The following is a 23927-nucleotide window of genomic DNA, read 5'->3' as shown; positions in this document are numbered from 1 at the left end:
ATGTTTTTGCTGTCTCCATCCTTTTGCCTTTTCGAGAATGCATATAGTTGGAATCAGACAGTATGTAGCCTTTTCAGACTAGTTTCTTTCTCTTAACAATACACATGTAAGGTTCCTCCATGTCTGTTCATGGCTTGAGTGCTCATTTCTTTTCATTGATGCATAATATTCTATTGTCCAATGTGCCACAGTTTGTTTTCCATTCATCTACTGAAGGACATCTTGATTGGTGCTATGCTAAGTTTTGCTAATTATGAATAAAGCTCCTATAAACACTCATGTTCAGGTTTCCCTGTGGACGGAAATATTCAACTCAGATGGGACTCAGAACCACCAAGAACCACCAAGGATTACTAGATCATATGGTAAGAATATGTTTAGTTTTATAAGAAACTGCCAACCTGTCTTCCAACTCAGTGCAGTTTTTTGTTTTGTTTTGTTTTCAGTAGTTTTAAAATACATATTAGTAAGCCGACTTAGCAAAGATGGAAACCCAGACCCCGTCAACCGCTCCTGGTAGACACCAAGACAAGAGCTGCTACCATTTGCAGGGACAAAGACTTGATCTTAAGAGCATGAACTTGATCAAGCTACAGGGGTTTACTTTTTGCCTTGGCTACTTATTTGCTCTGTGACCTCAGGCATGCTTCTGTTTCCCCAGCTGCAATCAGGCTTGGTGACAGTACCCAGATTCTAGGCTTCCGAGAATTACTGAGATATCCCATGCACATTTTGGCACACCACTTGGTATAAGTAAGTTCTCAATAAATGTTAATTATTTTTATATCTTATTACAAAAACAACCATCTTTCCCCAACCCCTTCCCAAAACAGCCAGTATATTCTTTAGGGATGAATCTGTGAAACAGTAAATTCAAGGGAGCCAAAGACAGGACAATATGATACATTATATAATCTAAGGAAAAAAAATGTGCAGCACCTAAAATAAAAAGAAATCAAAGCTAGAGAGGAAACGTCTTTAAGCGTGGAAGGTTTTGAACTGCAGAACAGATTCCCTCACTCTCCTCTCACCCTGGGTTACCATTAGTGTTTTGCTGGCTCAGAATCCTCTGGGGTGAGTCCTGGATTATGAAACGCCCTCTCTCTGGTGGCCTGCCAAAGCCCGCACTGCAGACACCCAGACTAACCTGGCACCGGCTCATGGTAAGAAGCCTCCTCACCCCGAGGGCCTGACTAATGCTCATGTTTTTTCCTTTCTCAGACAACTCCACAGGCAGGCTGTGGACTGGGGGGCGGGGGGGGGGGGGGCTTTAAGAAATCCATGTGGTAATTTTTTTCTATTTATTTGAGCAATTCTTACATGATGACATAATGATATGTGCTAACAATGAAAAATAAATGCACTGTAGCTGTATCTCTTTGTATTGGGTTTATTTTGGAAATTAACAAACACACAAACAAGAAATCCTCTCCTGCACATTCCTGATTAATAATCTATGGCTCCCCACAATGCCCACACACTGGTGGAAACGGAAACATTTGAGCGCATCTACCAGCTGATTTGCCTTCATGATATCAGATGACTAGTTTTCCTGTTTCAACTGCACGGACAGGGTTTAGGTGTCATGAGGTCAGAGTGTATGGAATTTTTTTTTTTTTTAAACCGAGGGTAAACAGTGAAACCTGATAACTTATTCAGGGCATATGGCTCAAAAGCAGGCACTCACTAATGTGAGGCATATCGCGTTAATAAAGGTCCACACTAAGGGCAAATTTGGAGCAAAATCTTTCTGATTAACTGTAAAACCGAAATATGCCCAGCAGAGCTCAGAATCCTGCTGAGGAATTACAAACAGAGTAGGTTTGAAAAGTTGAACTGTAGGACACATGGGTCTGCTGGAGTCGTCCAAATGAATGGCCACAGCCAGGTTTTAAAACTGTTCAGCCCATCGGTCCTGTGGGAAGAACAGGAAGAGGGCAGAGGGTCAGAATGAGCAGGGTCTTTCTTCTTCCTCTCTCCCACCCTGCTCAAGGGCCTCACCATCCCAGCACAGCTTAATGGAGTCATGAGAAAAGGAAAAGAAGAACAGAGGAAAGAAAGAAAGATCCAGTCCCCAGGAGAGATCTCCCACTCCAACTTTGCTTTGGGTACACACTGTTGCCCAGGGAAATCCCTCTTCTTTTCTAGAAATGTCTGTGCTTTAAAAAAAATTATTTGAGAGGGAGAAAGAGACAGAGAGAGAGAGAGAGAGAGAGAGAGAGAGTGTGTGTGTGTGTGTGTGTGTGTGTGTGTGTGAGCAGGGAGAGGGGCAGAGGGAGAGGGAATCCTTAAACAGACTCTATGCTGAATGCCGATCCCAACTCGGGGCTTGATCCCGGGACCCTGAGATCATGACCTGAGGTGAAATCCAGTTGGCAGCTTAACCAACTGAGCCACCCAGGTGCCCTTAAAATCCTCTCTGCGTTAAGGTCTAGTCCGGTGAGTCTGGATCATGATTAATGGCACTGTATCCAGATCAGACAACAGAAACCAGCTTGAGTTCTGGGTCCACCCCATGCTCACTCTATGACTTGAGCCCTTCTTCTCTCTAAATCTCACCTTTTTTGGCTGTGAAATGGAAATGGGACCAGTATCCTACTTCCCCTCCAGCTGCTGTAAGGATCACAGAAAATCACAGGACGTGGCATGGTCTCTGATGCGCAGTGAGTGCTGTGTCTAGGTTTTTATTGCATTATTGTTGCCATCGTTCTTATTTTGAATCGACTAACCAGTTATGGATATTTTTCTGTCTGGAACAGGAAATAGGCAGGAAAGGGGTTAGTCGTAGCAGGGCTCAGGCATGACACTAGGGCTTGGTATTTCAGTAGTCTCAGATGCCACCAGCTGTGCCAGGTCAGCCATTTAGTTCAGTTCAACAAATGCATTTTGAGAACCAGGGTACAGGTGAACACCACAGCCTGACCAGCACTTGGCCTACCAGGGGAATTCCACAAACACGGCTGTCCAGTTAAAGTGACATCATGTGAAGTTGGAGACCATCCCTCTAAATAAAAGACTGGCCTCTGAATCTGAATTAACAGACATAATGATCTTGATCCCTCTCCTCCCCCAAATATGTGTATATTGTATTTTAATGAAATAATTTCTGTTCAAAGTCCTTTGAAAATATTCTCTGCCAATTGATTTAAAATATATCTAGGCAAGAGTTGTGTCCTAGATATCCCTTAAGAAAAACATGGTTTGAAACATTTAAGTCCTATGAGGGCCTGTACAGAGTTTGTCTGTTTGCATCCAAAGCATTTGTCTGCCACTGTGTAGACATGGGGGTTGAATTATGGTTATTTAGCAATTTGGTATACAACCTCTGCTTCAACTTTCTTTTTTTTTTTTTCTGGTCATGAAAGGGTATTAAAGCCAGAAATGAAATGATGGTGTGGGACCCCGCTCTGAACCTCCAACCAAGCTTCAGAATTCATTCTTATATTTGCAAAAGAGGATCTGTATCTTAGACATCTCACAAAACCACTTGCCTTTGTTAGGCCAAAAAGAAAAACATCTTAGGATAGGTAAGCAGTCTGTTAAACTGAGAAGTTGAGCTAATTCATCAAGAATTATTTGGAAGAAAGATGTGGGCCCACACTACATTCTTGATGTCCTGTAAGTCAGGACTCCAGTGACAGAGCTATGCTGGGCTCCAAGGAGGTCTCTTCCAGCAAATTTTCTTTCCCACTTGAAGTTGAATGTCCCTTGGTATCCTGGGGGTCATGGGGACATGGATGGATGCACGCAGGGGGACTGGAGCTGTTATCTGTAGGTGCATTTGGAGCTCTGCATTTATCTTTCTGCACCAATAAAAAGATGAGCAAGGGGAACATGACCTTGACCTTTAATTTTCTTTCATTGTCAACAAAGTGACCCTCCGCCTGGGTGAGAAATTTAAAAAGTTGTTTAATTTCTGTGACTTTTACCATTCTGTTGAAAGAAAGAAAGAAAGAAAGAAAGAAAGAAGAAAGAAAGAAAGAAAGAAAGAAAGAAAGAAAGAAAGAAAGAAAGAAAGAAAGAAAGAAAGAAAGAAAGAAAGAGCAAAGTAGGGAGGGAGGAGGGACAGAGGGGGGAAGAAGAGAAAAAAAAAAAAGAAAGAAAGGAAAGAAAGAGATAGAAAGATAATTTTGAGAGTTAATATTAAAGTATTAAGTACCTGAAACAGTGTCTTCTATGGTCTCTCTGAGTTGTATGAGGAGCACTTTTAGAGAGATCTCTCTACACCAGCGAGCTTCTTTGCCTGTTTAGAGATGAGTAACCTCTGCTGCACCAAGCTCGTCTCTCTGGGCTGCCCTTACCCCATATTCAGGTCCCCATACAGGGACAGGGAGACAGGGATGCAGATGTTTGGCATATTCTTGAATTTCTAAGTTGTTCCTTAGAACTTCAAAGATTCTGTTGTCATAATTACAACTCTACCTAATCTTTATTTGATTTTGGGAAAAGAACACCCTCTTGTCCCCAAATAGTTTCCCAAATACTGTCATTAATGTTTTCAAACGAATCGCTGGCATCCAAGCCTTGGTGGCCTCAGGAGCAGAACCCTCCCCTGGAGCCCTGCCCTCCACCCATCCAGGCCCGCCAGACTCCCTTGGGCTCTTATGCCACAAGCTCTGTTTGCTTTGTGGATGACTTTTTCTTCCCCTAACTCCTTATTCCTCCAGCCAACTTCCACCCATCCCTCACATACCAGTTTTAACCTGGCTTCCCACAGGAAACCTTCACACCCCCCTCAACCAGGACCTGGGTGCTTTATCCATGCTGCTCTGGTTCCTGAAGGATGACTCCTAATGCACTTTATGCAATTGTTTTTCGAGTGCTTCATTCCTGCTCTGTGAGCTCAGGGACTACTTCCAGTTTACCATTATACTTTAGTGATTAGTGCCATATTGGCACATAATAAGTGCTCAGTAATCTTTGATGGGAGTAAAAGAGAGAGAAGACAAGAAGACACAGAGGAAAGAAGAGCTTGTGGCATAAGAGCCCAAGGGAGTCTGGCAAGGCTGGATGGGTGGAGGAAAGAAGAGAAGAGAAGAAGCGAGGGAAGGAAGATGAATAAGACAAGAAAGGCCAAAAGTGTGTCACTGTGGAGGCATTCTTAATTTGTCATTACCTGCCCCCCCCACACGTACGCATGTGCCTCTCTTCTCCGTTTTCCTCCCTCCTCTATGTTCTCCTCTTTACAGAAATACCAAAATTAAAACAAAGTTAAAATCATTGCTACCCCAATTTGATCCTTTTTTTTTTTGGTCATTCTGGGCCCCCACAATTCAAGTATATCTCAAAGCCAGTTTGGTCAACAAGCATGAAGTATCATGTCTTTCCCACACACATCTCAATAAATGACAAGATATGTTTTATTAAAATATAATTTTGGGGGGCGCCTGGGTGACTCAGCCATTAAGCGTCCGCCTTCGGCTCCAGATCATGATCCCGGGGTCCTGGGATCAAGCCCCACATTGGGCTCCCTGCTCGGCGGGAAGCCTGCTTCTCCCTCTCCCACTCCCCCTGCTTGTGTTCCCTCTCTCGCTATGTCTCTCTCTCTCTCTCTGTCAAATAAATAAATAAAATCTTTAAAAAATAAATAAATAAATAAAATATAATTTTTCATTTAAGTTTTGAAAATCTTACAAAAGTTTTAAGTCATCAGATAATTCCATGTTGACAATGACATTGCAAAACTAATAAAAGAAAGTCATGAGAAATCATATTTTTGGGGCATGCAGGTGAAGATGAGGCACATCTTGGCAAAAATCTAGAGAAAATGTGGTCTTTGGATAGCCACTTTACTTATGATTTTATTTCATTAGTAGCTAATGCCTGAAATATCCATTTATTTGATAAAGTGATGTCTATCTTATTTAGTAAAAAGAAGCCTTGCTTATACCTAGGAGATATCCAAACTGGAAAAAAGTTGTGTTGAAACTCTTTAGGACATCTCCCATAGAATAAAAAGTCTCAAGCCATAGAGGGCTATAAGATGAGACACCACACAGTGTATGAATTAGATGTTTTTATTTTATTTTATTTTATTTTATTTTATTTTATTTTATTTTATTTATTTTTTAAGTAGGTCCATGCCCAGCTTGGAGCCCAACGCAGGGCTTGACCTCATGACAGTGAGATCAACGTCTGAGCTGAGTTCAAGAGTTGGACACTTAGCCCACTGAGCCACCCAAGTGCCCCAACTGAGCCATCCAAGTGCCCCAGTGTATGAATTAGATAAAAATATTTCCAAGAAATTTTCCCTTGCTTTGGGTAAATTTCTCATTTTGTGTGCAATCAAGAAAAGAAAGAAAGAAAGAAAGAAAGAAAAAAAGAAAGAAAGAAAGAAAGAAAGAAAAAAAGAAAGAAAGAAAGTACAATAGCAACACAGAGGAAAACGCTAGACATTTGCCTGTGCTCTTGTCTTCACCTTTTACTTCCTCACCTGAAGGAAGGTAGTACAGGGATGGCAGAGCTCCAAAGCAGGGCAAGAAATCGAGGGCAGTGAAGATTCACTCATGACAGGGGATTTCAAAAGTTAGAATTACTAAATCTGGGCTGGAAAATAAAACAGATTTACTTCGGCACGAAAGATAGGTACTGGCCAGTAAAACTGATAGATCCTTATTACACTGTCCTGAAAGAGACTGTGCACTCAGCGTAGTTAATGCTAAAGAAATTTAAAGCAAGTTATAGAAAATACTTCTTCACCTGGTAGAATTCATTCTGAGGAATTTGCTGCCACAGACAGTCATGAAATCAATCACAAGCTGGATTTTTCAAAGGGGCAGGATAATGTATGACCCACTCTTCTGGCTAGCTGGGAAGGATAGAAGCAATCAATTCGCCTGCTTCTAGGAGATCACAGTTGATTACAAGAGGGGTCAGCAAAAAAATGTCCCCCGCACTTGATCAGGATAATTAAAAAGTGTCTGCCCATGTTCACATGTCCTGGAAGGAAATAGGAAATAGGATGTAGAGATCAAATGAGGTGATCCAATATGACTAATGTTTTTTGACAGGGACAGAGCATTAAACAACACAAAGATCAATTCCAGGAACTAATTATAGGTGTTCCCAAAATATTTTTTCATCAAAGCATTTTTTCTGGTAATATAAATATTACACAATGTTTTTGTTTTTTAATATGATTCTCTGACAAGTATTCTTGGAATACATCTACCAAACCTAAAAACACTTTTCATGACTTTTCTTTTTCCCAATGAAAAGTAGAGTTTAGTCAAAAGTTGTGAATGCACTGGAAATATGAACAAGACAATGCAAATTTTGATGTTGTCATGATGGTCAGTAATAAACTTCTTTGATAAAGTCATCAAGTTTAAATTCAGCATCTTGTTCTTTTGTAATCAGTATTTCACCTCTTTACCTTATTTTTCATGGAAATGTGTAGTCTCTAGGACATCACTTGGCACTACAGAGGATGCAGAAAAAGATTTCAATGATTTCACTCATATGTGGAATTTAGAAACAAATGAATAAAGAAAAAAAGAGACAAAACCAAAAAACAGACTCTTAACTATGGAGAACAAACTGATGGTTACTAGGGGCAGTGGGTGGGGTTAGGGGGAAAAGGAAAAGGGGGGATTAAAGAGCTCACTTATCATGATGAGCACTGAGTAACGTACAGAATTGCTGAGTCACTACATGGCACTCCTGAAACTAATATAACACTGTATGTCGAAAAAAGAAGAAGAAGAAACAGAGGTGCCTGGCTGGCTCAGGGCATAGAGCATGCGACTCTCAATCTCAGAGTTGTGAGTTCGAGCCACACGTTGTGTGTGGAGATTACTTAAAAATAAAATCTTTTAGGGTGCCTGGGTGGCTCAGTCAGTTAAATGTCTGCCTTTGGCTCAGGTCATGATCCCAGGGTCCTGGGATCAAGTCCCACATCAGGCTCCCTGCTCAGCAGGGAGTCTCCTTCTCTCTCTGCCCCTCCCCCCCAATGCACTCATGCATTCTCTCTCTCTCTCTCTCAAAAATAAATAAATAAAATCTTAAAAAATAAAATAATAAAATCTTTAAAACAACACTGTACCTCTGGCATTCTAATTCATGAGCTTTAGAGAGAGACACTAAAAAAGGTATTTCAGATGTGGTTGGAGCCTTCATTTTTGTTTGGGCACAAAAGAATGACACTCAATCTGTGAAAAAGGGAAATTTTGCTTTACAAAATTACAAAACAAAATCCTGGATGAGTCATCATAAAACCTAGTCTTTGACTTTCAATAGTGTCACAGTGCTGAGAAAGCATCGTTGTCTCCTCCTGAGAACCAGGAAGTGTTACCTACTTTAAGAGACAAGGGCCTTCCTAGTTTTCTTACCTATGTTAAAGAAAAAGCAAACGCAAAGATAAAAGGCCTCTGGAAGTTTTCCCATGATAAACCACCACAATTTGAAATCGTAGTTATAATCTGAACTTAAAGACATCTTTGTTTTCATAAGCATGTTTTATTAAAACATCATCCTGAATAAAGACTAAAAAAGATAAAAGTATAAATCCCTGTGTTAATGTCAGAAAATTTTTCTATCACTCTCCATGACACGGTGTTGGAAGCTCTATAAGGCATTCCTGAGTCAACTCATGGGACACTTCATTGCCACAAGCATTCATTGTGGAGGGGAAAATCTCTGGAGCCACACTACCTGGGATCCAGCCCTGGCCCTGCCTCTCATCAGCTGGGTTACCTTGGGAAAACCACTTCCCTCCCCTTGCTTCGACATCCTCATCTGATAAAATAGGTAGAACAATATAGCCTATTCCACAGGATTGTTGTAAATTTAAATCAATATCAAGTAAAAAAAGATAAAAAACAGAAAACAGAAAACAAAAACCTGCCTGGTATATATTAAGTGCTTAGAAGTTGTTATTTTCCTTCAATCCCCAGAAAGCCTGGGTTTTAAGGGAAGTCGTGTTTCCCCTGGGAGAGAGAGAGGGACAGCGGAGGTCATTTCCTGTCTTGTGGATTTGGGGGTAAGACCGCAAGAAGTTTCCATTGTTGTAATCCCTCCCTCTTCCGCTCCCAACCCTTCCTCTGCCCCCTCTCTTGCCAGATTTCTCCTTGAATTCTGCACTCTGCCACCAGCTAGGTGTTCTCCCTCCCCTCAGTCCCTCCATCAGCTCTTCCCTCAGCCTGCGATAATTGCCCCTGCTCTCCCCCAACCAAACCCCGATTTGGCTCCCTCATGCTCATCCATCACCCTCTGCTCAGATGTCATCAATCCTCAGATCTGAATTAGGTGCTCCTCATACACTTGCTCCCAGCCCCCATGCTTCCATCACCACCTTTCAATATATCTGTTTACTCTCTGTACCCTCCATTAGACTGCAAGCTCTCTCGGCAGGGATTTGGTCTTGTGCATTCACCACTGTTCCCCACCACTGGGCTCCATTTCTGACATACTGTTCCAAGCCCCAAATGGCTAAAAGAAGCAACCAAGATCAACAGGAAGCCTGCCCCTTCATAGAACTGTGCTTTCTGTTTTCATTTGCCTTTCCTCTGCCAAACCATGTGTTGATGAGGGTCTGCTCAAATGAAACGGTTGTTCTGACCATTATATTCAGCTCTGACATGAGAGAAGAACCACTATCCGGGTTGTGTGGAACTAAGTGGTTTATTATTTTTTTTTTAATTAGCAATAATCGTGCCTCGGATAAACCTCATCGGCTACGATACTGCTACTGCACAAAGCTTTTTTTTTTTTTTTTTAATAAAACTAATACTGGGAGGTGCCTGGGTGGCTCAATTGTTAAGCGTCAGCCTTTGGCTCCGGTCATGATCCCAGGGTCCTGAGATCGATCCCCGCATCTGGCTCCCTGCTCCCGGGAAACCTGCTTCTCCCTCTCCCACTCCCCCTGCTTGTGTTCCCTCTCTCGCTGTGTCTCTCTCTGTCAAATAAATAAATAAAATCTTAAAAAAAAAACTAATACTGGGAGGGGTGCCTGGATGGCTTAGTCTGAGGAGCATGCGACTCTTGATCTTGGAGGTTATGAGTTCGAGCCCCACAGTGGGTGTAGAGTTACTTAAAAATAATAAAATCTTAAAAAAAAATACTGGGAAATCTGTAATGCAGACTGAATTGGAAAAGTCCAAAACAAAGTTAAATGCATGGAATTCTTTCTTTGGGGCTTAGTTAGTCTAAGAAGACTCAAATGGCTGTTGTTTTTACATAAGTCTAAACTTAATTGTTCAAACATATTGCAGAGTTCACATTTAGCTGCTAGAATATGCAAAGAGTATTAACCTCATAATACTGATTCAGGCAATTCATCCTCCCATTCCATCCATATCTGCAAGTTGCAGTTAATAGAGGCAGAAGCATGGAACACTGCAGATGAATGATTCAGTTCTTTATTCCCTCTTTGTGACTGGAGGCCGAAACTACATTTTGAGATACATGATGACAACTCTAACAATAACTAGCTTATTCAAGCTGGGGCTATATATGGAACCTCTGCTAAGCACTGTCCATGCATTATGCCATTTAATAATCACAAGAATCCTATGAGGTATGGAATAATAATAATGATACAGATGAATAATCGATGAAGAACGTTGCCCAAGGCCACACACACAACTAACAATCAGCAGAGCTAGTCTTCAAACCATTGGTCATTTGATTTCTTCTAAGCTTACAGCCTACACTACTGCCCTCACCCAATCTCAGATAATGAAATGTAGTGGGGAAAACTTGAGGTCTGGAATCTGAAGATTTGCACTCATTATTAGTTTGAGTAGGTCACTCCATCTTAGTTTCATCATTTGTGGTATGAGAATAATCATATCTGCCCCACCTGCCTTCCAAAGCTCCCATTATGATCAGGTGAAATGGTTTCCATGCGAGAACTTAAGAAACAGGAATGTGCTGATACAAATATCAGCTGATAGGGTTTATTTATGAGTGTAGTCTGTTGAGGGACTGGTAGGAATTTAGTTAGTGTTTAGGGAGTATTTTATGTGTGACAGTCGGAAATGAGTTCCACCCAAACCAGATATGATAAATGGATGAGAATGATGGACTTTGCCCACATAGATAAATGGATGTGATTTGAAGAAGGAAGTGTCTGTCCCCTAGCCATGTGCTCCAGGCTTGGGGAAATAGTAATTGGCGCCTACAGAAGAGTAGAACATCAAAGACAAGGTTCCTCTTCTGAACACAGTTGTGTTGGGACCAGCACTGCTTACAGATTAAGCACAGGCAAATCTGTTTGAGTAAGAGGGATTTTCTGGGAATTAAAAAAATGATCTCATCTAAAGAATAAACCCGCATTTCCATATTTATTTACTTGGAGAGGACTGATCACTTATAAGGTTTCAAAATTTTGTTTTGTAACCTATACATCTTCCCCCCAATATCTTTTGCCATACGAAATGAAAATGCAAAAGACGTTATCCACTTCTATTACATTCCTGGGGAAATATACTGTTAAAAGAGAAGAAGGTAACTTGAGATCCAATTTCATCCATCAGATTTTCCTCTTGTCCTTAGCATTGTAACTCTTGTTGCTTTTCACGTAAAATAATATTCTTGACTACAATAACTTATTTTCTCATACTCAAGCATATTGTTGAGCACTAGAATAGATACCAGTCGTTCTTCCCTGTTCAACATCCATTCCCTCTTCAGGTAATAGCACCTCGATTTTCCTATAAGACACCACCCTCTCTCTCTGTTCTCAGTCCTTAAAATTTCATTGGGGCTGACTCTGCCTATTGTTTCCATAGGTTGGTCAGTGACCTACCCCTGACCAATCAAAGTAATGGTGCCTTTTTTTTTTTTTTTTTTAGGCTGGGCACGGGACCTAATCAAAACTCTGGGTATTAATCCTGGAATGTTTGGTGCAACTACTGAGAAAGAAGCTAAACTTGTAAGATACCATCTTTGAGGTGCTGGTAGTCATCATTGCTGCAAATTGAAGAGAATCTATTTGAGGACAAAGCCAATACAAAGAAAAGTCGAGCCAAAAGATATATATATATATATATACATATATATATATATATAAAGCCAAAAGATGATAGATTAGATAGATAGATAGATGCCTATATATATATATATATATATATAGTCATAGATGTATATATATGTGTGTGTGTATATATATATATGTGTATATATATATATATTTCCTAGGGGCATTATTGATTGGCGCACTTATCTCTCCCATGTTCTTTTCCATTATGTGAGCTAATACATTCTCTTTTTGATTAAGCCAGTTTCTAGTGAGGTTCTGTTATTTGCAGCTGAAAGCAATCTCACTAGCCCAATGGGATTTATCAGTCGTGCAACATTTCTATGAATTACATGTTTTGTACGCCAGGACTCTGATAACTTCTCAAAAACAGAAAGAAGAGATCAAAAGAGAATCTGTGGAGCTGAGATTTACTCCTTTTGTTTCATGTTCCCTCCCTGTTCTTGATCATTCTAGAGCGTTGAGTAACATTAAGAGCAAACATGCATACAGCACATGAACTATGACAGGCACTCTTTTAATCTCACGTTTTTGGTATAATTATTATCCTCATTGTACCAATTAAGGAAACCAAAAAGAATTCCTTTCAGTGTGTCAAAAGACATCCAAGCACTTGAGATGTAAGTTTAGCCTCAATGTAACACCTTCCAGATGTTAACAGGTGTTGTATTTGTATCAACATAAGAATCTATAAAAGCGCTTTGGTTAAGAGTCAAATTATGCTCCTCATTCTGTCACTGCAAAGCTGTTGAAATTTGGAGAAAGTCACCTAATCATTCTTTCACACCAGAAAATCCTGAATGCCGGCAAATAGGAAGGGGAAAAAAAAAACTAGCTTGTGCTCTAATATTGATCTTAAAAATCAAAGCTTTGGATCGTCCCATTAATTGGCTGTGTGACCTTGAGCATATCATGCCATTGCCCTGGGCATCTATAATACCAAGTCAGTGATTCAACCTGCATATCTCTGGTATGTTATGTGTGAAGCCAACAAGAAAAGATATTTAAAAGTGATTTGTGAAATTGAAGGTTCTTGGTACCTGGAAGATATTGTGACTACTTCTAGTGTCAAAAATTTGCATTTGCCTGAGTAAGAGAGAATATTTCCTTCATCATGGTACTAGGGGATATGGCTTAGAAATCCCCCAAGCCACAACCAGAAAATAAGCCTTGGCTGGGGTGGATAGGAAAAGAAGGAGAAAGAGTTAAGAACACAGTAAAGTCATCATTCTTCACTCGTACTTGATGATTTTTCTGACATATTCTATAGCTCTGCAACGTTTTTGTGCCATCAACTTCCATATAGAAAAGAGTTAACTACTATAAAAATAACAGCAGAAATAATACTTGGTATCAAAAAAAAGCTGAGTTTTAGTACTGACTCTGCCATTAGCTTATTTTATGACCTAGGACACAGGGACCTCAAACCTCAGGGTTTGAATTATATAATGTGATGGGCATTACTGGTGTGTTTCCCTCTCTCTTCCAGGGACAGGGAAGACTATATTTATCAGACCCTGCAGTTATGCTTGGCCAGGTGACTAATTCTTGCCAACAGTATATGAGCAGAAGAGTTACGTGTCACTTCTGGGCAGGAGACATGTCAACACTCTCTTCCCTTCTATAGCCACAGAGGATGCCACTAATTCAATTGTAGGTGGTAGAGCCTCCATCATCGGCCCCTTGGGTGGGTATTTGGAAACAGAGCCCTCTTGTAACTGGTATGAAGAGTGAACAAGAAATAAACCTTCGTTTTGTTAAGCAACAAATATTTTAGTGCTAATTTGTTACAACAGCATAAACTAGCTTATCCTGAATAATAAAATTTTATCTTTTTTCTCTCCACTCTCACTTGCTACAATTGCTATGCATATGTTTCTTATGTTGAAATAATGGGTTAGAACAAAAAGAAGCCATGAACCCCATAGATCTATTAAGATATTTTCCTTTATAATTATAGGAAGAGATGGGGATAAGGAGAGGCCATGGAGTTCTCTGCTCTCAGGAGAGGGCATTCTAAAGATGTACTCAACTGTGTCTTCCAATTTCTCCTGCCAGGACTTCAAAAAAAATTAAAAGGAGTGTTATCTTACTAAATATCAGAAAAATGGATATCAAACCTGAAATACACATATGTTAATGTAAATGTGTAGAGAATAGACACATTAGATTTACTGTAATTAGATATTACATTTAATGTATCAGTCATATTTATTTGCACATGTGGTCCAAGAAACTTGCATAGTAAGGACATTTTAATAAATCTAATAAATAGCATCATATTTCTGGCTGTGCTCTGTATCTTTACTCTCAAAATGAAGAAGTTTATTCAGACTGGTTTATGTATGGTAAATTTTATGTATCCATGTCTTGCCAAAAGCTCAGAAGACCCATTCAAGGAAAATACAAAAAGGTTGAGAATTACAGTATACTTGAAGCAAGGAAGCAAGCCAAACCAGAAAGATATTTTGTCCATGTTACCTAAAGACTTATATGCTTTTTATTGACATTCATAGAAGCCCTAGACTTCTACCTAAAATATAAAATATAGCTGGATCCATCCTAATAAAAGCTCATTTGCTTGGCAAATTTCAACGTGTCTTTACAACAGAAGCACATAACATGAGTAAGTAAAAGGCAGGAAAGGAAGGAAGCAAAGTGGTTCCAGACGTATTCCTGGTTTTATTCTTCCCTACTTCATCATGCATGGTAGGCAGGTAGACCGGGAAGTGGAAGGGGAGAATGAGGGACATTACAAGAGTGGATGAGAGGAGAAGAAGAAACTAACAAAGTGAGCAAGTTTAACATGATGAAGAAAAAGGGGAAGAGAATATGCAGGGAGTCTCATACAATTACAAGCATGGTCAAGTCAAGGTGAAGCAACCAAGTGATGAGCAAGAGAACCACTTTTTGACTTGATTCCCTCACTAAATAGCTTTGAAATCTTCTAGTTGAGCCATTTCTGCAATGACCCATAGAGCTCAAGCCTCAGAATTGCAACTTAGATATACGGAGGACCCACCATCAAGGTCACTTTGAATGGTGCAAGAGGAGCCTCCAAATGCACTAAGGAGACCAGTCAAAAGGCAGAACCAAAACTGGAGGGAAGGCCATGTACAGCTGAGGGGACAGTAGCTTGAATGTTCAGCATCTTCTCCAGAGTCCAGTCCTATAGACAGTTAACATATCCCATCTCGCCAGCCTCCTCCTGGGGTAGCAGAGAAACCCAAATATGCTTTAGTCATACTTCTTGTCTCTAGATTTTCAGACAATCCCACCATACTGCTAATGGATAAAGACAGAGAGGTGCCCAGGAGCAGGAAAGTGGTCTAACAACTTATCATAAAAAGTGGTCTAAAAACTTATCATAAAAAGTAGCTAACAATTTTTGAAGTACCTACTGCATGCCAGGTGGTAAGCTAAACCTTTTCATACCTTGTCTTTTAAGAAATCCTATAGCATACTCCGTGTTTGCTTGGTTGATAGATGAAGAAAATGAGGTTCCAAAGGATGAAGTGACTTCTTCAAGTTTTCACAGTTTGTAAATAAAGGAAGTGGGATTCTGAGCCAGATTATCTGACCCAAAGGCCAGCTGCAGTCATATATCACACCACAGAGAATATAAGTGAGCCATATCCCTCTGCAAGTTGCTCTCAGTAACTGTTAAGTGCCTTGCATTATTCATATCCCTCAGTTTAGTGATTGGTCTCATTCTCACCCATGAATACCCTGAGTATGTCAGGGCAGAGATAACTTCTGTCCTTCCACTAACCCTTTACTCATCCGGGTTAGTTGTGTCTACCTACCTGACCCAAAATCTGGGTTTTAACTTATAGAAAAGCAAAGAGACTTGCAGAGAGAGCTTCAATAAATATTTCCTCATAAAAGCCTGGCAGATGTCCAAATGGGCTCACAAGTATTTCATAGTTAAAGAGTCATTCAAATACCAGCAGCAATAAATATTTGCAGAATGACTGAACTTTTAATAATTAAAGAGATCCTCCCTCAGAAACACTCTTTCATGAAGCTATTTTAAAAGAGGCTATAGGGTAAGGAAAGATGTGGAAGGATATAAATTAAACTTTTCATTTATTCATTTTAATTCATACTCTCCACAAATATTTATTAGCCTTCTAGTCAATCCCAGACACTGTGCAACTTATTTCTTAGGGAGGTGCTAGTTATCTATTGCTGTGTAACAAATTAACCCCAAACATGGCAAGTTAAAACAACAAACACTTATGTTCTCACAGTTTCTGAGGGTCAGGAATCTGAGAAGAGCTTAGAGGGGTGCTTTTGGTTCACAGTCTCTTGTGAGGTTGTGGTCTAGTTATTGGCTAGAGCAGAGGTCACTTAAGACTTACGGAGGCTGAAGAATCTGGGTCCAAATTCACTCACCTAGGTGTTCCTTGCTGTCTGTTACCAAAGACTCCAGGTCCTTGCCACGTGGGCCTTTCTGTAAGGCTTCCCAGAGCCCGAGATCCAAGAGAAAGAAAAAGAGAGGGCATGCATCCAAACCAAAAGCCAGAATTTGCTTTTTATTACCTAGTCCCCAAGGTAGTTCTATGTCATGTCTGAAAACCAGGGTCTGCCTCTCAAAGACAGAAACTTCTGGGAATCCCTGGATATAATTTTAAAACCATGGAGGGGAGCTGATTGGACAGGAAACTGATAAAATTGGCTTTAGGTACTCGTCCATGTTTTGACTAATGACAATTACCCTGTGCTGTTTTATAACTTACTTTTCTGTTCGTATATATGGCCACGTGCTTGGGATGTGAAGGGACACTAATTAGACACGGGTCCAGGGGTTAAGCATCCTCCTCTTTCTCACCCTATCCATGGGAGACCGAGAAAGCACCAATTCCCCCATCAAGACACTTGGTATGTTTAGCTGAGAGATGTTATTTTCCATCCCGTGTCGAGGTACAGCACAGACCCAAAGTTCTGGTCAGGCACCACAGTAGCGAGCTGAAAGAGAGTGCGGGTATACTCCAAATGACACAGAAAAGACTATCAAAAAAGATCATCAGGGAAGCTAGAAACTGCCACATAAATGTATTTGCCGATGATTTTCAACGTTCCAATTCATTTAACTTTTAATGGTCTGTATTTTGACCTGTTGAACTGTTTAGCAGATTCAGATTTTCACTATTGTCCTTCACATCAAATAATGAATTCTGAAGCGGAATATCCATCTGTCAGCTTAGAGAATGCGGCATCTCATCTCTGCAATGAAATCAAGTTCCCCTCACCTTTCAACAGCCAAAGCCCCACTTCATCGTCAGCAATGTGGAAAGCCACAAATCAATTAAACTTACCTTGCATTTATGAGTGCCCATGAATTGCACTTACAATGGTTTTACAAAAAAAGGTGGTAGCGCAGGGTTCTTGACAAAAGCACGAAAGTCAGGTAATGGCTCATCTGGGATCCGTGACACCTTCCCTCTTTGTCCTGTCTGTGACCCCAGTGGAGTTCCTCATTTTCTTTCCTTGGGCCCACCGCTGTGTTCACTTTGCAATATTCCTTGTCGCTTTATTCAGATCCAAGAAGGAAACCACACGCAGGTTTCTGAAGAGCCACATGTGGCTGAGAAAGCCTCAGGTTGGAATGCAGCCCCAGTAATCCCTTCACAGGGGTAGAGAGAAAGCAACTCCAGAGAAGGTTCCAAATGCAACCAATTCCCCTTAGAGCGAAGTTTTGCATTTCGTTTTCTGCTTTAAAATCTCTATTGGCTGCACATCTGAGAAGGCTTAAGAATACAATTTATTCCATATAAAGTTCTCAGTAATTTATGCTTGCTAAATTGGCAACATAGGAAAAATTTTTTCATTGACTACCATGGAAGATTATTAAAGGCGATTTCATACAAATAAAGTCAGCATAGGCAGCCATACTTCATACAAAAGGAAATATAGTAGTAGCCCAAGTTTTAAATTAAAACACTCTTTAGCTTTTTCATTTCTACATTTACAATTTCAGGTTTTGGATAATTGTCCCTTCACACAAAATCCTTCTCTAGATAGCCCACATTGTACCTTTTTGTTTTGTTTTGTTTTGTTTCTATTTTTTAATTATTTTTTACTATGTTGTTAGTCAACATATAGTACATAATTAGTTTTTGATGTAGTGTTCAATGATTCATTAGTTGCGTATAACACACTGTTCATCACACTGTACCTTTTTTAAGTGCTTCTGCATCAAGTGGGGTAAATCTAAGAAAACCTTTTTTCTATAACTCACTTTACTTTGATATTTTTTTTTTCAATTTCAGAATAACACCAAGCTCATGGCTCTGAAATGCTTGCTTTCCTGACAGGTAAATATTAACTATTTGTTCTCAGCTTTGCTTTTCTCAGCAAGAGACAGAATTTCATATCAGTTGTCCCTTTGTTTTGTCCCCGAATGAAAAACAGATTGGATCTACATGCACAAAGCCAAGCCTCTGGTTGCAAAGTAGGAAATGTGTTCCATGAGTTGTATGAAAATTTCCAAACATCGAGATATTCAGTCACTATTCAACAATTGATGAGTTTTTCATTTTCCTCCCACTTTTTTTGCAGTTAATAAAAACAATCATGGGCTGAAGAATGTTATTTGTAATTATTCCATAATGATGTAGTAGCTCTTCCTTCCTTACTTACCATTTCTTAGAAATGCTTGAATTAGGAATATTGGATCAATATATTTGTTGTAATAATTAATTCAATTCTTAGGTGTCGGCATGTATGCATGAACATAATTCTCCAAGGTGGAAGAAGGTATTAGTTTTTTAAAGATTTTATTTATTTATTTGACAGAGAGAGACACAGAGAGCGAGGGAACACAAGCAGGGGGAGTGGGAGAGGGAGAAGCAGGCTTCTTGCAGAGCAGGGAGCCCGATACAGGACTCCATCCCAGGACCCTGGGATCATGACCTAAGCCAAAGCAGACGCTTAATGACTGAGCCACCCAGGCACCTCAGAAGAAGGTATTACATTGGCTTCCTATCAAAGTCTCAAAAGTGAAGTTTCTACATCTGGTGGTCTCCACAGAGCCATTGGCTGGCAATTGACCGAAAGTTGGATTTCCCATCTTTTGCATTTGTGCATCCAATCCCATTGGAATTTATTGGCATGGGCTTTCTGGAACATATTTTAACATTGCTAATAGGAAAGTTTGATATTTGCCCCTGGAGACCCACAGCCCTCAAAGTTTTGTCTTTATTTGAGTTATATGCTGGTGGTTGGATGATATTTTTATAGTATCTCAGCTGTCTGGGTACCAAGACACAGGTCAGTATCTCTGAGATGATTATCAAGGCTAACAAACCTGGCCTCCTCAACCCAAAGCAAACAGAAGCTATAAGCATCTTTACTGAAAATTTCTGCTGCTCCCAGGAGCTATGAACAACAGTAAACATAGTGCTCAAAAATGTGTTCTATTTCACTTGAATTCTTTTGCAATTTGAATTTTAAAAAGAGAATTCACAAGAGAAATAAGGTAGTGGGGAGGACTTTTATTTCTTTTTAAGGGAGAATGTATTTGGAAAAGAAGAATGAGAAGATGTCTTGCCACTAAGCCAGTGGGAATTTGAAATTTCTCCAAGCCAAGGAGCCAATAGACTGGCTAAAACATAAGGTAGAATTCAAAGGGAGCTGATCATGTTTTGATCTCATTTTATGCTTTTCTTCATGCTTGCTTCCAAGATCTAATTGGTGACTATGTTAGAGAATGTTAACACAGAACAGTGGTACAAAAGAAGGGCATCAAAACATCTTAGATTAATCTGCCTTCCTACATAGATCTCGCCCTTTCCCTGGGCAAGTGGCCATAAGGTACTAACTTTTAAGAATCCAGATTATTGCCATTCCTTAGGTCACCCATAGTTATATGGAAGCCATAGGAAGAACAAGATGTCTTCTTAACCACACTTTAGCCCAACTGAAAAAGTATCTTGGCCAATGTACAAACTATACATAAAATGACAACAACCATAATAAAACATACACATGAAATAAAGTTTTGGTCACATGAGATTTTACTATTGCTCTGAACCGTAAAAAGACCAATATAGTGAGCATGGTCGAGCCTTCCTATCATGCTGAGAAGTAACTAAAGCAACAAACTGGACATGAATTTGAAGCCTCTAGCACAGTGGTTTTCAAGCTTGTGGCTGTTAAGTTTCTTGGAGGTGACTATCCAAGGTCGAGGCGGAAGACATAGTTTAATATCTCTTGTGCTTTTGCCCTTCACTTCAGCAGGCTAGTCCCACCATAAACAAAAACTAGTTTTATAAGAACTAGTTTTAATCGTTACTACTTTGTACAATCACAATTAAAAACCCAAAATGAAAGGGGCACCCAGCTGGCTTAGTCGGAAGAGCGTGTGACTCTTGATCTCAGGGTCCTGAGTGCAAGCCCCACACTGGGTGTAGATTACTTAAACAATTTTTTTTAATTAAGAAAAAATTCATATGCTCCAACTATCATTAACACCAAAGAAAAACCAATATTCTTAAACTCACATCACTCCTTCATTCAGAAGGTATTGGGCTCTTATCATGTGACTGGCACTGTGCCAGGGGCTGAGAACATAAGTGAATCAGCTATACTCCCAGCCTCCCAGGAGCTTCCAGCCCCAAGGGAGAGAGAGACACATAAACCTAACCAAAGCAGCATGTTTCATCTGTTCTGATAGAAGTGCAGGCACCCAAGAGGAAGTCAATGGTACCAGTACTTTTTGGCATACTTGCAAAGTTAGGATTACATTCTGGCAGGATTTTTTTTTTGTTTTTCCTGCAACGCTCAACATTCTAATCTCCTCTGATATTTCCACAACCTTGTCTACTTTAATGGGTCCTTCTTTCTGTCTTAAACCTTCAGTAAATGCTCAGATCACAAGGAGCTGAATTTATTCACCCTAGAAGGAAGTCTAAATGTGGCTCATTGGGTGGACTAAAACAAACTCCATCCTCTGGGAAACAACTTCATTCACTCCTCCCTGCTATGAACAGGACAAGGAGGCAGAAGACACACTAACTGTGTGAGAAACCTACAGCTTCTTTACACAACCCCCAATAAGCCAGGGAGCAATGACCTTGACTATCCTTCAGAGAAAGAAGCACCTGATCTGACCCTCTCTACCTGCCCCCTGCGCTTCCTTCCATGGCGTTCCTATTTCTCTCTCTTGTCCCCACCTCTGCCCTGCCTCACCTGCCGCATCTGCTGAGGCTCAGGTCAGATCACCTCCAAGATGAAGTCTTTCCCAGGCAGTTTTCCGTGGCAGGAGGGACCACTCTCTCTCTTTTTTTTTTTTTTAAGATTTTATTTATTTATTTGAGAGAGAGAGAATGAGAGATAGCACGAGAGGGAAGAGGGTCAGAGGGAGAAGCAGACTCCCCGCTGAGCAGGGAGCCCGATGTGGGACTCGATCCCAGGACTCCAGGATCATGACCTGAGCCGAAGGCAGTCGCTTAACCAACTGAGCCACCCAGGCACCCGGGACCACTCTCTCTTTCAAGCTTCCAAAGCTCTTTGTATCAGTTGTCTGAGTGGATTAGGTCACATTTTCTTGCCGGTCCCCCACAAACTTGAGAATGCCTTGAGGCCAGGGCCCATGACTTATTAATCTTTGTGTCTACAAGTGCCTGGCACTAGGCTAGGAACATCTTACCTATTCGGTAGGTGGGTGTTAAATAAACACATATGTGAGAAAGATTCCCCAAAGAGCAGGAAGATAACCATTCTTCCCCCTTCTACTAGGTTCTGTGTTCTCCATGTTACACCCATGGTCCCACCCACACTTCTACTTCCTCCCAGGACCCACTTGCCAAGCCAGGGAGCTCTAAATGCAGTATATAGGCCTGGGGTATAACCAAGTAGACACAGCCAATCTTGCCTAGCTGCGTTCCCCGAGGACTGGCTGACCTAAGCTAACCACCTCCCTCCAGATGAGTAACACACACTCAGATAATTCCTTCCTGCAAACTGAAGATTTGAATACTGTCTGTCACTCTGCTCTTTTGAACCATCATAATAATGACTAACTAGGTACACTGATTCTACAGTGGCCCCCAAAATATTAATTAGATGCTCAGCCTTCTAGAGATGCCTTAGTCTCATGGAGATGTAACTTATAGCTTGCACCAGGTTACCAAATTTCCATCTGAATCACCAGGTAGCTTTGCTCTGGACTCTCCCTTCTGTTTAGCTGAACGTTTACTGTCAGCCGGCTCCCAGTGCCCCATGGATCTGCCGAAGAAGATACGCAGAAAAATCTGGGGCTGTGCTACCTCTGTGAACCAAGGCTGGCACTTATGGTTTCAGTCAGTGGGCTCGGTAGAGGGTAGAGATAGAGGGACCCTGCACTGGTTGCCCTGGGGACAAGGCTTTGGCTCGTTAGCATCTCAGCATCCAAATAGGTCCTACTCCTCAAGGACAGTTTCCTACCATGGTTTGCATCTGCAGTCACACCCCACTTGTATAAAAACAGGCAAAGACACCTCTCATTGATGAGAAAATGATCCCAAACAATCAGTAAAACAAAAAACAAACAAACAAACAAACAGCCAACTTTCTGAGTGTAGAGACCTACACAGGGGTCATTGCACCTAAGACAGGGAAAAACATCTGGATCTCCTAAGGAAGTAATAATTTTGCAGACAGTCATGAAATGGAATATTGAGACAACTGGGGGAAGGAGGAATACTGTTATCTTCACACTCCCCACCCTTCGATCCACCCATGCCCCCAAAAGAAGAGATCCTGAAGTCCAGACATGCTTTCGCATGTAGCCAAAATGGACAACTTTGTGATATCAACTTCATTAGCAAAAACTCCATGGTGAAACAGTCTTGGTTCTAACCTTGCCTTTGTCACTGACTAGTTATGTATGACCTTGGGCATATTACTTAACTTCTGTATGCCTCAGGACCCACATCTATAATATGGGGATAATATAACTAATGATGTCCTGTGTTTGTTGCAAGAGGTAAGTTAAATGACATAAATAGGGGCACCTGGGTGGCTCAGTCAGTTGAATGGCCGACTCTTGGCTTTGGCTCAGGTCATGATCTCAGGATCGTGAGGTCGAGCCCTGCACCTGGCTCCATGCTGGGTGTGGAGCCTGTTTATGATTCTTCCTCTCCCTCTGCCCCTCCCCCACTGCTTGCACTCTAAATAAATAAATAAATAAATAAAGTAGGAACATGTCTGGATCACACAGCTGAGGGGTTCTTCAGATAAAAGGTAACAACTGATGCCACAGATCTAATATTAGAAGTATAGGATACAGATAGAATTATCCTCACAGCGTCTACTTGCTTCCATTTGCTGGGAGTAGGTCTACGTGCTTATGACCAGGACAACCCCATAGATTTCATTTGTGATTTGCTTGCTTGCTTTTATTATATATTATTTACTTAATAATATATAACATATACATTTATATATTTATTTAAAGCAATACATATGTATTTAAAGCGAGCAAACACCAATATAAGTATATATTTATAGAGACTATATCATTATAGAGAATGAAAGGGGGGTTCTAAGGAGAGTATTTTCTTAAATTCCCTGAATATGGACTTGCTTAGCTAAGAAACCACCCTCATGAGAACCCTGAGGAAGGAAAAACTTAAAAAATAAAGACAAATGGTTGGGTCAAACACTACACATCCCCATGTGGTAGGATAATTAATGGCTCTCTATTATTGCTACTATATAAGTTTGTGAAGTAGATTAAAAAGACAAAGTGGGGAGATGTCCTCCTTGCTGTCTGTCCTTCCACCCGCAGACAGGTCCTTCTGGTGACATAAATGGACAGCTCTGTTCCACCCTGAAAACATTCTTCTGGGGTTCCACGAAGAAATGGGGCTTTTGAGTAAAGGGAATGTTCTTGTATTTACATCAGTGTCTCTCCCCATCACAAGAGGGAGTGTGTTGGAGTGATTGAAATGTAACTGCT

General features: G+C 40.6%; 1 protein-coding gene and 1 pseudogene across 16 annotated transcripts in view; both read right to left on the bottom strand.

Moving 5' to 3' along the window:
• The window catches only part of LOC112839853 (uncharacterized), an 80325-nt gene that overhangs the window by 39517 nt on the left and 16881 nt on the right, over positions 1 to 23927 (bottom strand). Inside the window, exons 1-6 of one of the 16 annotated variants that reach the window (XR_012375245.1) lie at positions 15003 to 16269; positions 6700 to 6804; positions 6434 to 6546; positions 4160 to 4243; positions 2560 to 2750; positions 1375 to 1915 (exon numbers count right to left, since the gene is read on the bottom strand). The exons of 7 other annotated variants lie outside the window; for them this stretch is intronic. The gene's annotated coding sequence lies outside the window, so the exon portion shown is untranslated. Of the gene's footprint in view, positions 1 to 1374; positions 1916 to 2559; positions 2751 to 4159; positions 4244 to 6433; positions 6547 to 6699; positions 6809 to 15002; positions 16270 to 23927 lie in introns of those variants that run through there. 8 more of the 16 variants (XR_012375244.1, XR_012375249.1, XR_012375252.1 and 5 more) reach the window with 8 other exon arrangements.
• Positions 9544 to 9700, bottom strand: LOC112840111 (U4 spliceosomal RNA; annotated as a pseudogene).

The sequence above is a fragment of the Callorhinus ursinus genome, unplaced genomic scaffold, assembly GCF_003265705.2.
Source record: "Callorhinus ursinus isolate GAN/ISIS: 27379988/994484 unplaced genomic scaffold, GSC_fseal_2.0 scaffold47, whole genome shotgun sequence".
Classification (NCBI taxonomy): Eukaryota; Metazoa; Chordata; class Mammalia; order Carnivora; family Otariidae; genus Callorhinus; species Callorhinus ursinus.
Note: the sequence above shows the minus strand (reverse complement) of the source record. Positions and strands in the feature narration are given on the sequence as shown.